The sequence below is a fragment of the Sciurus carolinensis genome, chromosome 3 (genome assembly GCF_902686445.1).
Source record: "Sciurus carolinensis chromosome 3, mSciCar1.2, whole genome shotgun sequence".
NCBI classification, from domain to species: Eukaryota; Metazoa; Chordata; class Mammalia; order Rodentia; family Sciuridae; genus Sciurus; species Sciurus carolinensis.
In genome coordinates this window covers 75,744,368-75,759,090 of record NC_062215.1, presented here as the reverse complement: position 1 = coordinate 75,759,090, position 14,723 = coordinate 75,744,368, and the positions used below count along the sequence as shown (strand labels likewise).

Here is a 14,723-nt window from a genome sequence, read left to right as displayed (position 1 = left end):
TAACAATATATATCCTCAAATTTCCAACCATGAATGTGCTTTTGTTTATTTCTCTCCTTTTATCTTTCATTATTGTCTTTTATATTTTAAACTAAACCACACACACACATATATATGTAATATATGTATAATTTATATATATAAAATTTATAACTTAGGCCCTTGTGAATTCTAGGCAAGAAATCTACCACTGTGTGACATCCCCCTCCCCTTTAAACTATAATTTATGATGAATACTTATTTACTAGTCATACCTTTCTGTTGTATTGACCATTTATTATTTTGTTGGATTTTTAAAGTATTTGGCTTAAAAATACCTCTGTTTATTTTAGTTTTAGAAACAATGGTGCAATGGTACCTTTGTTTGATTGTGTATTTTCTTTTTCTTTAAGGTGGGGCTACATCCTTCTCTTTGATATTTATTCTGTTTTTCTTTCAATATTCTTCTTGAATATATAGATCAATATATTCCATCATTAAAACATTCTGGAAAATTGCTTTTTCCATTATTGATTGTATGTGATTTATTACTCTAGATGTTTTAGAAATTTCAGGTTCTCTTTATTTATATATTTGTTTTAGTCATTTTATTTCCTCTTTCTGGATAATTTCTGTTAGTATATCACAGACTTTATTAAGCCCGTATTCTGCTATGTTCAGGGTGCTGTTGAATGCAACCATGGAGTAGAATCATATCATAACTGAGGTTAAAAATAAAAATCTCTAGGGGTATAAGTAGTAAATTTCATCAAAAAGAAAGAATAGGTAAAATTGAACATATATCAATGGAAATTATGTAAGATGAAGAATAATGAGTCAAAACATTTTAAAAAGTTTCAGAGAAATGTGTGACTTAAGTAAACAGTATATGCATAATTTGTGCAGTATATTTACTTTGTCCAAGAAAATGTTCAAAGAAAAGTAGCTCATTATTTGTAAGAAAAATCACTATAATAGAAAAATTAACAGTTGATTTCTTATTAGAAATAATGTAGGTCAGAAAACTATAGAATAACATATTCATGGTGCTAAAAGAAAAAAAAAGCTATTAAGAATCCTATACACAAAAGTTTTTTTCTTTTTCAAAAATGAATGTGAAATAAAGGCTTTCCAATATCAACAAAAATTGACAAAATTTGTTGCTAACAAATGTGCCTTAAAGAAATGCTAAAAAATGTATATAGGCTGAAAGCAAGAGGTAATCCTAAACAATAATTCCAATATGCAAGAAAAAAGTTGGCAAATATTACCATGTAATTATAATAGAAATTTCAATGCATTTTTCTCCTTTCAACTTATTTTTAAAATTAGTAAGTAAAATAATATCTATATATAATTTATTTTGATTTTCATAGACATGAAATACATGTGATAATACAGTATTTTTGCAAATGACAGAACAAAGAATGTGTGAGCAAAGTCATATTAGATTAAGGAAATTACTATATAAAAAAAAATATATATATATATGCATATATATTGTTGTGCTGACTATACCTCACCAGTGCAGTGTTTGCCTGGTATATGCAAGGTTCTTAGTTTGATCCTTAGAACATCAAAGTATATACATACATATATATTTAAATAGACATAGTTATATGTTGATTTTGAAACAGCAATACATGCAATATATACAATACCATATAAAATGGTATATAGAGCATATAAAGTATCAAACCTATAAAAGAATAATGTTTTCATGAGTTACTGGAAATAGCTAGAATACAAAGCTTAATCTGCTCATTTAGGATGTATATGTTAAAGCATAAAATCATCACTAAAAATAAACACAGTAAAAGGCAATAAACATTAAAATCTACTTTATAATATTACTTTCATGAAAAAAAGGAAAATAGAAGGAACAGAGAAATGTAAATTATGCAGAAAATAAAATAGAATATTTGTCATAAGTCTAACTATATCAATAACACTAAGTATTTGAACTGCATCAGTAATGACATTAAGCATGAATGGATTAAGTAATACAAGCAAAAGACAAAAGCAATGTGGACAGGGTTTTAAAAATATATAAGTACATGCTATCCATAAAAGACATTTAGATTGAAAGACTCAAGTTCATGGATGGTAAATACATGTCATTGAATAAGCAAATATATAAAAGCTGGAGTAGTTAATAATATCAGACAAAATAGTCTGAATTGTGTCCCTTGAAAACACGTATGTTGAATCTAATCTCAGTAACTTGGAATGTGAGTAAATTTTCAGAGAAAGCTTTTAAGCAACTTACTAAGTTAAAATGATTCCTACAGAGTGAGCTGTAATCCAAGTTTGCAAGTATCCTTTTAAGATGATCACACGTACAGAGAATATACTTCAACATAAAGAGAGACACAAAGGATGTCCAAGATTCAAAAGAGGACTTTGTGAGGGTGTCATGAAAGTGGCCATCTGAAAGCCAAGGAAAAAATTCTTAAAACAAACTGCTAACACTCACCTTGATCTTGAACTTACAGATTTGAGAACTATAAGAAAACAAATTTCTGCTTTTTAAATTATCTAGTGTTTGGTAATTTTTATGGTAGTCCTAAAATACTAATATAAGACTTTGAATTCACATGTTACTAGAGATAAAAGAGGAATTTTATAATAATGAAAAGTTAAGGACATCCAAAGTTGTAACAAAGATAAATATATATGCACCAAATAGCTGGGCACCAAAACACATGAAACAAGAACCAACAGAAACAAATATGGAAATAGACAATTCAACAATAATAGTTTAAGACATCAACACCCCACTTTCAACAATGTATACAAAACTAAGAATGATCAAGGGCATAGTAAAAGACTTGAACAACACTACACACCAGCTAGATCCACCAAATATCTACTGAACACTTTACTGAACAGCAGAGTATGCATTCCTTTCAAGTAACCATGGCACACTAATATAGACTGTGTATTAGGTGGTAGAAGAGAAAACACCCACTTCTAAATGATCAATGAATTAAAGAAATCAAATGGTTGAGAGCAGCAAAAATGAAGACTCAACATATCAGAACTCATAGGATACAATGAAAGTCGTGATTAGAAGAACATTTATGATTATCAATATCTAAGTCAGGAAAGAAAAAAAAAAGCTCAAATGAAAACACTGAAAAAAAGAAAATTATACCTAAAACAAAAAGACCAGATAAAATAATAAAGTTTAGAGAAAATAAATGCTTTGGGAAATAAAGAAGCAATAGACAACATTACTCAATATTTGTTCTTTAAACAGATCAACAAAATTGACAATATATCAGCTAGATTAACCTAAATAACAAAAGAAGATGCAAATTTCCAGAATTAATAATAAAAGAAAAATCTTTAGTAACCTCACAGAAATAACAGGGAATATAAAGCTTATATAGGATCCTGCAATTCCAATTCTAGTTAGAGTCTTAACACAAATTAAAATATATTCATATGAAAACTTGTAGAATGATTATAACAATATTATTCATAGTAGCCCAAAGGTGAAAATAACTGAATTGTCCAATTTCTGATAAATGACCAAATCAAATGTAGTATTGCTATGTATTGGAATGGTATTCAACTGTATAAAAGTAGCAAAAGAGTGATACACACTAACTTGTATGAACCTTGAAGCATTAGGCTAGCTGAAAGAAGTCAGTTATGAAAGATCAAATGCAGTATGAATCCATTGACATGCAGTATTCAGAAAAGGGAAATCTATATATACAGAAAGCTTAAAGGTTTCCTGGACTTGTATGGACCTAGAAGAGTGTAAACTAAAGTATGCAAGGATTCTGAGCTGAGGAAATGTTCTAAATGACTGCAGTGATGGTTTACTTCTCTCTGAATATACTAAAAGCAATTAGATTGTGCACATTAAATAAGTTAATAGTATGGTATATGAACTGTATTTTCATAAAGCTGTTAACATTTTCCATTTGGTTCTTTAACAGCCTTCCTGGGGATTGTTACTTGTGATGATTTTCCATAGTTATTTAAATTCTATTTTAATAGTTGTAATCTATTTGCATTAGTCAGAATTTTCTATTATTTGAGACTGAGTGTTCACTTTTGTCTTTCCTACCTTTCCCTCCCTCCTTCTTTTCTCTCTCCTTTCGTTCTTCCTTCTTTCTCTCTCTCTCTTTCATTCCTCCGTTTTTCTCTCCCTCTATTCCTCTTTTCCTTCCTTATGAAATTCACTCACGTCAAATTATTTCTTCATGTATTTTGTGTTTACATTCCATTATATTTTGGCAGGAACTTTATCAACATGTCTGCTGTACGGAGGATAATCTTCCACATTAGATTGTGTTTCCTTCTACCAGATGCTTGAGAGGCATCCCAGGGACATTAAGAGCCCAGGTCAAATAAAAATATCACAATATGCTCAAATGGTAATCAAGGAAATGCTGCTTAAAAATAAAACCCTTAGTTACTAGTTCTAACCCATAAGACAGACAATTTTATCTGATTCTGTAAGTTGGAAAACATAGCATAGGGAGTGGTGTAAATCAAGGCTCATTAGCAGGAATATAAATATTTACAAACACATATGTCAATATGCAGAACCAGAAATTCATTCTGGGGAGTTCACTCCAGAGAATATTCAATGCACATGAAGAATTTTTATAGTATAGAAAATACAGAAAAAAAAAAAAAAAAAAAACATTAACTTGCTGAAATTAGGGAACTGGGGAAATATACTGATTTTTACAAAGTGCATAGAAACACTACAAAGTACTTGCTGAATAGATCATATATAAATAAATCAAGAGATAAATCCCAAAATGATGATGTTGAAGAAAAATAGTCATTTGCAAAAGTATATGTACAGTATGATACCATTTCATTATTTTAAGGGATATGTGTGTGTATACATATTCACAACATCATTAAATTTAAATCATTGATGGCATTCATGGGTGCCAAGTTCCACCAAAAAAGGAGATTGAAGGTGCTAGCTGTATAAGACCAACTGAAAGAGCGATGGTAAATAACACACAAATATATTAAATAAATCTAATAAAATATATCTGGAAAATGTTGTATCCAGGAAATAGGTAACTAAGGGCCCTTTTATTATTTTCTCCATTTTTCATGTTTCAATTAATCCTATAAAAAATGAGAGGAAATGATTTTCAGATAGAAAGATATTTGAAGAATTAATTTGGAAGCTAACAATTCCCTTTAAAATATAAATCTGATTTTTAAAAAATACTGGGGTCATAATATAATTTTTATTTTATTATATATTATAAATAATCTATTATTTTATTATTTATATCCTATTATTTATAGAATTTTTATTTTATTTACCTTCAAATATGTGTTTCTATGCACTTTAGCAATTAGAGAAAAGAGTATCTTTGAATAACTTAAACCTGGAACACTCAGTCATTTAGGGTAATAATTGAAAAGCAAAATAAAATTCTTTCAGACTTTATTTATCCTTTAAAAATTTATCCAGAACTCTGATTTTATCTTGGTTTCAATAGCCTATAGAAAGTTAATCCATTAAGTGCCAAGTTTTATATTCTGCAAGTATTGCAATAAAATTGATACAGATGCATTAAATTATGTTGGAAAGTATAATCTGGAGCTTGCATATATTATATTAATGAATATTATTATTCATTAATGTATCAAATTATTAAATAATACAATTATATTACATAGCATATAGTATATCCACATTTTATGGGTGTTCTAATCTGGGACAAGGGGAAAAATGAAATTTAATGAAGAGAAATATTTTCCTATGTATCATTCAATTAAATTTGAGAAGTTTTGATTTTAAATTGCTATAATATGAACACTTAACAAAATATGCAGCCTATTTTCTACTACTATTGGATTAGAATAAAGTAATAATTATGTGGATGACTGATACTTGTCTCAGTGCAAGTATCATTTTTATGCTGTTATTGATCATTTTTTAATAATTAGATCTGTAAATTATGGCTAGAGTATAGGTCTCTTTCCAAGAAGACACTGTTGTCATTCTCTTTCATAGTATAAACCTTTGACAAATGCATTTTAATGCAGAAGTTAAGTGAATATAACAAATGGCATGGTGTTATGTTAAATAAATGTGAGAAAAGATGAAAGATCTCATTTATTCAGTGGAAAAAGTGAGAAAGATATATTTTATACACATATAAAGAAAAATATGGATACATTTGAAAGAGAAGCTGAAATTTAAATTGTCAGAGTGGAATAAATATTTGCAACACTCAAACACTGAAATCTGGATCATATATAAAGAACACACATTTTTTTTTAAAGTAATAAAGAGAGAAGCCAGTACAAAAAACGTGGAAAAATTTTAAATTGGAAAAAAATCAACTATGTGTCCAATAAATATTCATAAAATGTATACCCCTAGGGAAAAACCATTTGACAGTAATTAGGGATGGTCATAAACTATGTTTCTAAGACATGAGATGGGAAGAGAAGTTTCACATGTTAGAAAGAGCATGGTACCAAAGTCTGACTCTCTTTGACCAAACACTTCTAATCAAGCTCCTTTAAGCCTTCTTCTTCATGAGATTTCATCCTTGAGCATTAAAAACTACAGATTTTCAGTAGGAAATAAGGAATAAGACAGACTCCATTGTAGAGATATATACCCTCCGCCACCACACCACTGAGAGACAGCGCAAGCACAGCTTCTAACACAAACATTCCCAGAATAAGGACTGCAGTCTCTATATGTTCCCACTTGGCTTAACACTGCCAACATAATTTTTTGTTTGTTCCAAGGAACATCTGATGATTGGACTCTTTCTGCCAGTTTAACTTTGATAGGTCAACAAACTCAGATGAGTTTTACAAGGACCAACACACATTCTCATTTTTATAGATGTCCACTTCTTTTCCTTTAATTTTTTAAAATTTATTTTTATTGTTTATTTTTAGTTATACATGATGGTAAAATTAATTTTGATATGATTTCACAAGCATGGAATACATTTTATTCTAATTACGACCTCATTCTTAAGGATGCACACAATGGTGGGATTCACTACAATGTATTCATATGTATACATGGGAAAGTTATGTCAGATTCATTGTATTGGCTTTCTTTTCTTATCCCCCCTTTCTTCCCTTTATTTTCCCTTGTCCAATCTACTGAATATCTATTCCTCCCCTCTTTGCCATTATTGTGGGTTGGCTTCCACAGATCAGAGAAAACACTTGACCTTTGGCTTTTTGGGACTGACTTACTTCACTTAGTATGATAGTCTCCAGATCCACTCATATATAATGCCATAATTTTATTCTAATTATGATCCCATTCTTTTGGTTGTACATTATGTGGTGTTTCACTGGGGATGTATTCATACAAGAACATAAGAAAATTATGTACAATTCATTCTACTGTCTCTCCTATTCCTAACCCACCTCCATTCCCCTTTGTTTAATCCATTGAACTTCTATTCTTCCCCTCCTCCCCAACTTGTGTGTTAGCATTCAGATGTCAAAGAGAACATTCAATCTTTGGGGAATTGGTTTATTTCACTTACCATGATACTCTTCAGATCCATCCATCTATCAGCAAAAGTCATAAAGTCATTATTTTTTGTGGTTGAGTAATAATCCACTGTGTATATACACCACATTTTCTTTATGCATTCATCGTGGAAGGGCACCTAGGTTGGTCCCATAGCTTAACTGCTATAAATTGAGCTGCTATAAATATTGATGTGACTTCATAATTGTACTATGCTGATTTTACATACTTTTGATATATACTGAGAAGTGGGATAGCTGGGTCAAAATTTTTTTTGGTAGAAAATTTTTTGAGTTATTTATATACCTAGAAAATTAATGCTGTATCTGAGGTGTGGGTGGCAAATATATTCTCTCATTCTCTAGACTCTCTCTTCACTTTCTTGATTGTTTCCTTTGCTGTGAAGCTTTTTAGCTTGAAGCCTCAGATGTCCACTTCTAAGACTCTGCTTATGCACCCACAGTTCCCCCTCCATCACTCCATTTGTTCTCACTTTAAATACCCAGTTACCACTTCACATGTAAGAGTTGAGTTCAGGACAACCAAGAGCTAGTTCACAGTGGACCCTCTTCTCTATTGCAAGACTTTATTATTCACTAATACCTGCCCATACCCCTTCAACACATTAATGGAAATCTATGACAATGGTGAAAACAGATTTTTTTTTTCTTTTTTCTTTATTTTCAAATTTGACATTTCCAACCTCTGGAACATGGACAGATTTCCAACCTCTTGAACGTGGGTGTTGCCTGAGGGAGCACCAACCATATTGGATCCACCAGGGTCAGGGTAACAATAATAGATAAGGACAGCACGGGGAAGGAAGAAAACAGTTGAGGTCTTGGATAACGTCCTCTAGTGGTGACCTCCTAGTGGTTTTAGTCTGGCTATATTAGATTATTTGTTATATAATAAAAAAGAAATATAAATTTTTATTTGATCGAGCCACATTAGCTGGGTTTCTCTACCTAAAATGAAACACAACATCACCTAATATACTTTGCTCCCAACATGACATCTCAACACACTACACGATGCTAAAAAATCTCTATGGAAAATTCAGGAATTGAACTATTTACCCTTAAAGTGTTCCTGCAAACTTGACATTCTATTAATCATACAAATATCCTGATGCTAAAGACTTTTGTGTCATTTAAGGCATTGGTAACATTATAATGATGATAAAAACCCTTAAGGACAAGTGCATGAATTTGAGAAGCTTGTCAGTTCTTCACATTCTTAAAATACACACCATTTGATCTGCTGAGATCTACCTGTAAGGTAAGAGCCATTAGGAAAATAAATATGCATTTAACTTAATCGCTCTGTATTTATCATCCTTGTTACCTCATGACTTAATTAGCTTCTATTGAGTGAGATGATCTGCTAGAAATCACACAATTAGTTCTGCATCTGCTGCACCTGCTACTGCTGACCTCAGGGCATTTATATCCAAAAAGAGTCTCTCAAGCACAGATAGCAAGGGATGTTTCCGATGGCTCCTATGTTTAGTCAAAGAAAACTACTCTGGTGTATAATTTTAAATTACTAACTAATATGCATTTATATTTATTTAACCCAAGCAGTTTATTTATTTATTTTTTCATTGCCAAGGTATTTATTTCCACACTGATGCCCTATAGAACAGTTTTGTAATGTTTGGGAGAACTCTCATAAAATAGATTGAGAATCAGCAAGCTAAGAAATGTAGAAGCCCTCTTCCTACCAAGAAGATAGAGAGAAAGAAATACAGTGAACATGAAGGAAAGTGGAAATTTAGTGCAATTTATCCTTAAATTGCCCATATTTAAACTTCTGTGGTCTTGACAATTTGACAGAACACTTCCCAATAATGATCAAAATATAACATTAATCCTTAAAACACACAAAGGAAATGTGAAGAAAATTTTAATATGTCTATGATTATTCTTTCAAAGTAGTAATTTGCTTATAATATAAAAATTGAATCACTCTTTTTGCTGTCTGACTGCCACCACCATGGGTGGCCTGTATGCGCCTGGGAAGGGCCTATCCCACTGGCCTCTGCCCGATCTCCACAGCATCCCCACCTGGTTGAAGTTGGTGTCTGACAACATGAAGGAGCAGATTTACAAACTGACCCCAAAGGGTCTGACTCCCTCACAAATTGGTGTGATACTGAGGGACTCACATGGGGTTACATAAGTAAGTTTGTGACTGGCAATAAAATCTTAAGAATCCTTCAGTCCAAAGGACTTCCTCCCCATCTTCCTGAGGATCTCTGTCATTTAATTAAGAAAACAGTTGCTGTTCAAAAGCATCTTGAGAGGAATAGAAAGGAAAAGAATGCTAAATTCCTGATTCTGGCAGAGAGCCGGATTCACTGATTGGCTCAATATTATAAGACCAAGTGGGTCCTTCCCCCAAATTGGAAACATGAGTCATTCACTTCTTCCCCAGCGACATAAAATAAAAAGCATTGTTAAACTAAAAAAAAAAAAAAGAAAAGAAAATGAAATCATTTCAAATTCTAATTGATTGAAACTGATTGGGTTCTGTAAGATCCTGATGGCTTGAGCACATCCTTCCTTGCCAATACACGCAGCAGTATTTCATGCCTCATCATTTTCCCATCAGTGGAAAGAGGAGGACTCAGAGCAAGAAAAGTGGAACCTTGAAGTATGAGATGCACAGCCAGGACTGGAAAGCAGAAGAACTGGAATCCTGACCTTTCCAATTCTAAAGTTCACACTCTCCCATTCATTTGTTATCAAAGTAAGTGAAACATCAAAGTTTCATAGTAAAATTCATTTAGAAATATGAGATCAATTTTAATTTATTTCCAAAGAAGAACAATTGGGGAAAGGAAATGTAATTTCAAGTTTGAAATTTGAAGGGAGAAAAGTTGGGGTGAAAGAATATGAAGTGTCTTTGCAGATAAAAGGAAGAATAGGCAGACCATCTCAGCACCCATAAGCTTCAAATTTTTGACCAAAACCTTTTTCTATAACAAAGCATTCCTCAGGAAATATTGGAGCAAAGTTTCCCTCATCCCCAAATCAAACTCCCTTCAGCTCAGAATTTTCCAAGGTATTATTTAAAGTAAACTATCCCTACATGATATATTATTCCATTGTTAACCTATTTAAAAAGGAGTGCAGACTCCATCCCATTTTATAAATTTGCAGTGAAATTACAAATATAAGCCTCTAAGCCAAAGAATAGAAAAGAAACCTGTATGCTTTATTCAGCTTACTGTCTTTCAAAATTACTTGATCAGGGGACATTTTATGCATTAAAATGGCTATCACTGTCCAACAGAAATAGTGAATAATTGAACACAATTTGGGAAACACTTCATTTGCTTACTTTTCTATTGCGAGTTCTAGGTCACTATGGGAGGAGTTAATTCTACATAATAATTTTAAACAGAATTCAGCTGAGTAATATATGATTTATTAAGGGGATAGCTCAGAAAATATGATTATGATGCAAATGACAGAAATGTGCCTAAGTTAAAATATAATTCTCAATCAAAGAAGAAAGAAAAACAGAATTGGAGATAATGAAATAGATGGCTAAAAGGCAGTCAATTTCATGTTTAGCATATGCTCTAAAATATATGTGCCTAGAGTTAAATAATTAGAACTGTTTGTATGGTAATATAATTATCTGAAAGTTCAAATTGGTCAGGGTAATTTATACATCCCTTTCATATCTATTTGTGTAGGTGAATTTTTCACTGGTAGTGACTACCCTTTTGCTGCCTTTGAAAATGTAAACCACTAGTCAGAGTTAGACTAAAGTCTCAATTGTGCTTAGTCAACTCTGCTACCAACACAAGCAGATCATTTTTGTTAAAAATATTTTCTTTCATATTGAAATATGATTTTGAAGACTTCCAGTAATATAAGACTCTGAACATTATAAAAATGAAAGCAACCCATTTAATAACAGGATGTTTCTTTTTTTTTTAAATTCAAAGATTATTATGTCTTCTTTTAGAGTCTTTTAGGATTATCCTAAAAAGTAAGGAGAATTAAGAAAGATTATGTTACACAGATACAACATTGAAGAATAAAAATTATACTCAACAGAATACAAGCCAGTCATCCAAAAGAACCAGTTTTCCTTACTATGTCTCTTAGATACATGCTCTGATTGACAGTTACTCTTCTTAACCATAAGTTGCTCTCATTGGGTCAATTTCCTATTTATGAGCTTTTATAATTAACACAAAGTGTCTCCATCATCATTAGATGCACAAATAATCATGCCTTTTGCAAATTCTTAATGCAAAAAGCAGACATATTATTCACTGATTACACAGACAAAAATTAATAATGCTCATAATAATAGATCTTCATAAAATACAGTAATTTATTTGATAAGACTTTAATACATGTTGTTCTAGATGAAAACTAGAGTCAAAAATAAATATTGCTCTCTAGTTTTAAAGTGATTATTATCAGAGACTTGTTGTATGTATTATTTAAGTATGTAGTCAATGAAAATATTTGTACATTGTTTTATAGATATTTATCAAATGCCTATTATGTGCAGATCATTACAATAGAAGAAGAAAAAAGACTGATAGGAGGTAAAAAATTGTGATGATGCAATGAAAGAAAGTGAACAACAGTGAAGACACTGAAATATATCAAATGTTGCCAAACAGAATAATTTGGGGGAAGGGAATATAATACTGTTGGTAGCTAAAACAACCTTACATTTGTTCTACATTATGTATTAACTTTTATTCTAAGAACATCACACATGGTAATTCATTCCTTCTATAATACCATAAGTATACCAAAAGTATCACCTCTTAATTTACAAAGTAGAAAACTGAGCTATAAAGAAGTTAAGTAACTTACCTCCAGTACTCCTTGGTGCAAATTTCAAGCCCCAAGAAGTAGGGCTCCAGAGCATCCACAATTGAATATCTTATACTGCATTTGGAATTTAATGGAGGAGGATGTTCTCTGAAAATGATAGCTACCTGGGCTTTCAGAATCTTCACAAAAGGCATTTATTTATACTAGTCAATATATAAAGTTCTGGGGACTTCTAGAAACTTATGAGAAACTCTTTTCAGTCAACCCAACAAAATGAATCTACTTTGCAAGGACTTCTCACATTCCTTTAGATAATATTCAAAGATACATAAACTCCAAATTTTAACCATTTATATGAGACAGTATATCAAAAGAAGTGAAACATAAACCAGCAATAGCTTTCTACTTGTGGATCTATACTGGGAGATAGTTGTTAGAATGGTGAACTCAGACTGAGGTTAGTTGGCTATCAGAACAGGATGTCCAGAGGACGCATTCATAATAAAAGGGCTCATAATTATGTGGGAGAGTATGTCCTCTATCTGCACTAGATGGACACGAGATGTTTTACTGAATATAATATCCCCAGATGTATGTATGTAGAGCTGAAAGTAATAAGTCATATTTTCAGAAATAATCAAAAATGTAGGGAAGTTTAAATATGAAAATGAATTATTTGTAAGAATATAACCCAGGAAGTACTAGTTTTCACAATGTATATTCTGTTTATATTTTAGTATGAACTGAGAATAAACATTTATTCAGGTCAATAAAATCGTCTTCAACATTCTCATTTTGTGAAACTACCTGGTTTTTCATTGTGATAATGTTATTATTCGGTTGTGTTTCCTTATTTAGGAACATTTAAATTGCATTTACTTTTTCACTATTATAAATTATGCTGTAATAAGTATTACTCTATCAACATTCATTCAAATTTCTGAATTTTTCTTAGGTTGTGAGTTTATATATGGAATCAATGGAAAATATGTGTTAAAAACTTTGTTATGATTAGCCATTTCCATACACACATCTATGAGCAATAATACCATAGAGGCACACGCTTGCATACACGCACACGCTTGCATACACTCACACACACACACACACACACACACAACATGGAAATTAAGTGAAGTGCTTATTTCGTTTCGCCTTTATTCAAGTTCTAGTAAGGTAGATGATTTCATTCTTATATTCGCATTAGGCATTTTTCAATTTCCTTCCTTGAAATGTATTTTCAAATACATTACTGAAGTAAATTTATGAACTCTTTCTATATTAATAATTACCTTTTTTCTGAGACTTGTATTTTCGCATATCTGCTCTAATTTACTGTTTACATTTTACTTTATTCTATGATACAGATTAATATGCTCCCCATAAAACTTCATAATCCAGCTAAGAATATTTACATTTTATATTGGTAAAATTTCAAAAAGCTAGATTGAGTTTCACTCTCAAAAGACTAAACTGTGATGCAGACATTAGAGGAAATAGAATGATGAAGAGGGAGGTCTGAATAGCTCCAGTTTTGCTGCATGTATCAGAAATTTTATTCTTAATATTTAGCATACTTTTATTGATGGCAACTATGGCTTAGGCTGATTGGATATTGGAATTCTGAGTAGGAATGGACTATCAGTGACTCAGTTCTTCAGGAATCTGTAGTTTCCTTAAGAAAATAATGTTTAAATAAGCAAAAATAAGTGTACATGAATTGGATATAACAGATGCTATTCTGCTTAAATGGGCTTTCAGTAAGGGAAGACTTCGGTACACTGAGAGGAGAAATAAGTGTAATTTCAATTCTGGTAAATAATGTAAAGCTAAGTATGATGGCAGACGTAAAGCAGTACTGAACTTTAAAAAATGAGAAATCTTTCAGGAAAGAGTAGAGAATAAAAAGCACATTGCATTAGATATAGAAAAAAAGACTTAATTTTGAAGGACCTTAAATATCAGATTAAAAGTTTTAGACTTCATTCTTTAAACACTTGACATCAAATATTTTAACAATATTAGATTAGAAACTGAGGCACTTCCTTATCAATAAAATCCATCATAAATTTTCAGTGAAAAATATTTTAAACAATGAATCATTCATGTCTTAGATATCTAAATATTGTGCAATTCTGCATTTATTTTGTATCTTTTTAGACAGAAATGAACTCCTTCCAACAAATGAATAAATGAAATGTATAAACAAAAATGTAGTTTAGCATAGTGGAAGGATCATGGGCATTCAGAACGAATCAATTTTTTGATAATAATGCCCAAGTCTTGAGATTGTTAGAAAAGTAAATAAAAAATAAAATAAATGTAATATCATATGTAATATTAGCAGGAATGCATGCCTCTTTTTTTTTCAAAACAAGGCAACTTTCAAAAATAGCCTCTGAATCAATTAATGA

The 14,723-nt window shown here is 31.1% G+C and overlaps 1 pseudogene; it reads left to right on the top strand.

Annotated features, from left to right (window-relative positions):
• Positions 1 to 9,490: 9,490 nt before the first annotated feature.
• LOC124979440 (40S ribosomal protein S13-like) lies at positions 9,491 to 9,939 on the top strand (annotated as a pseudogene).
• The last annotated feature ends 4,784 nt before the right edge of the window (positions 9,940 to 14,723 follow it).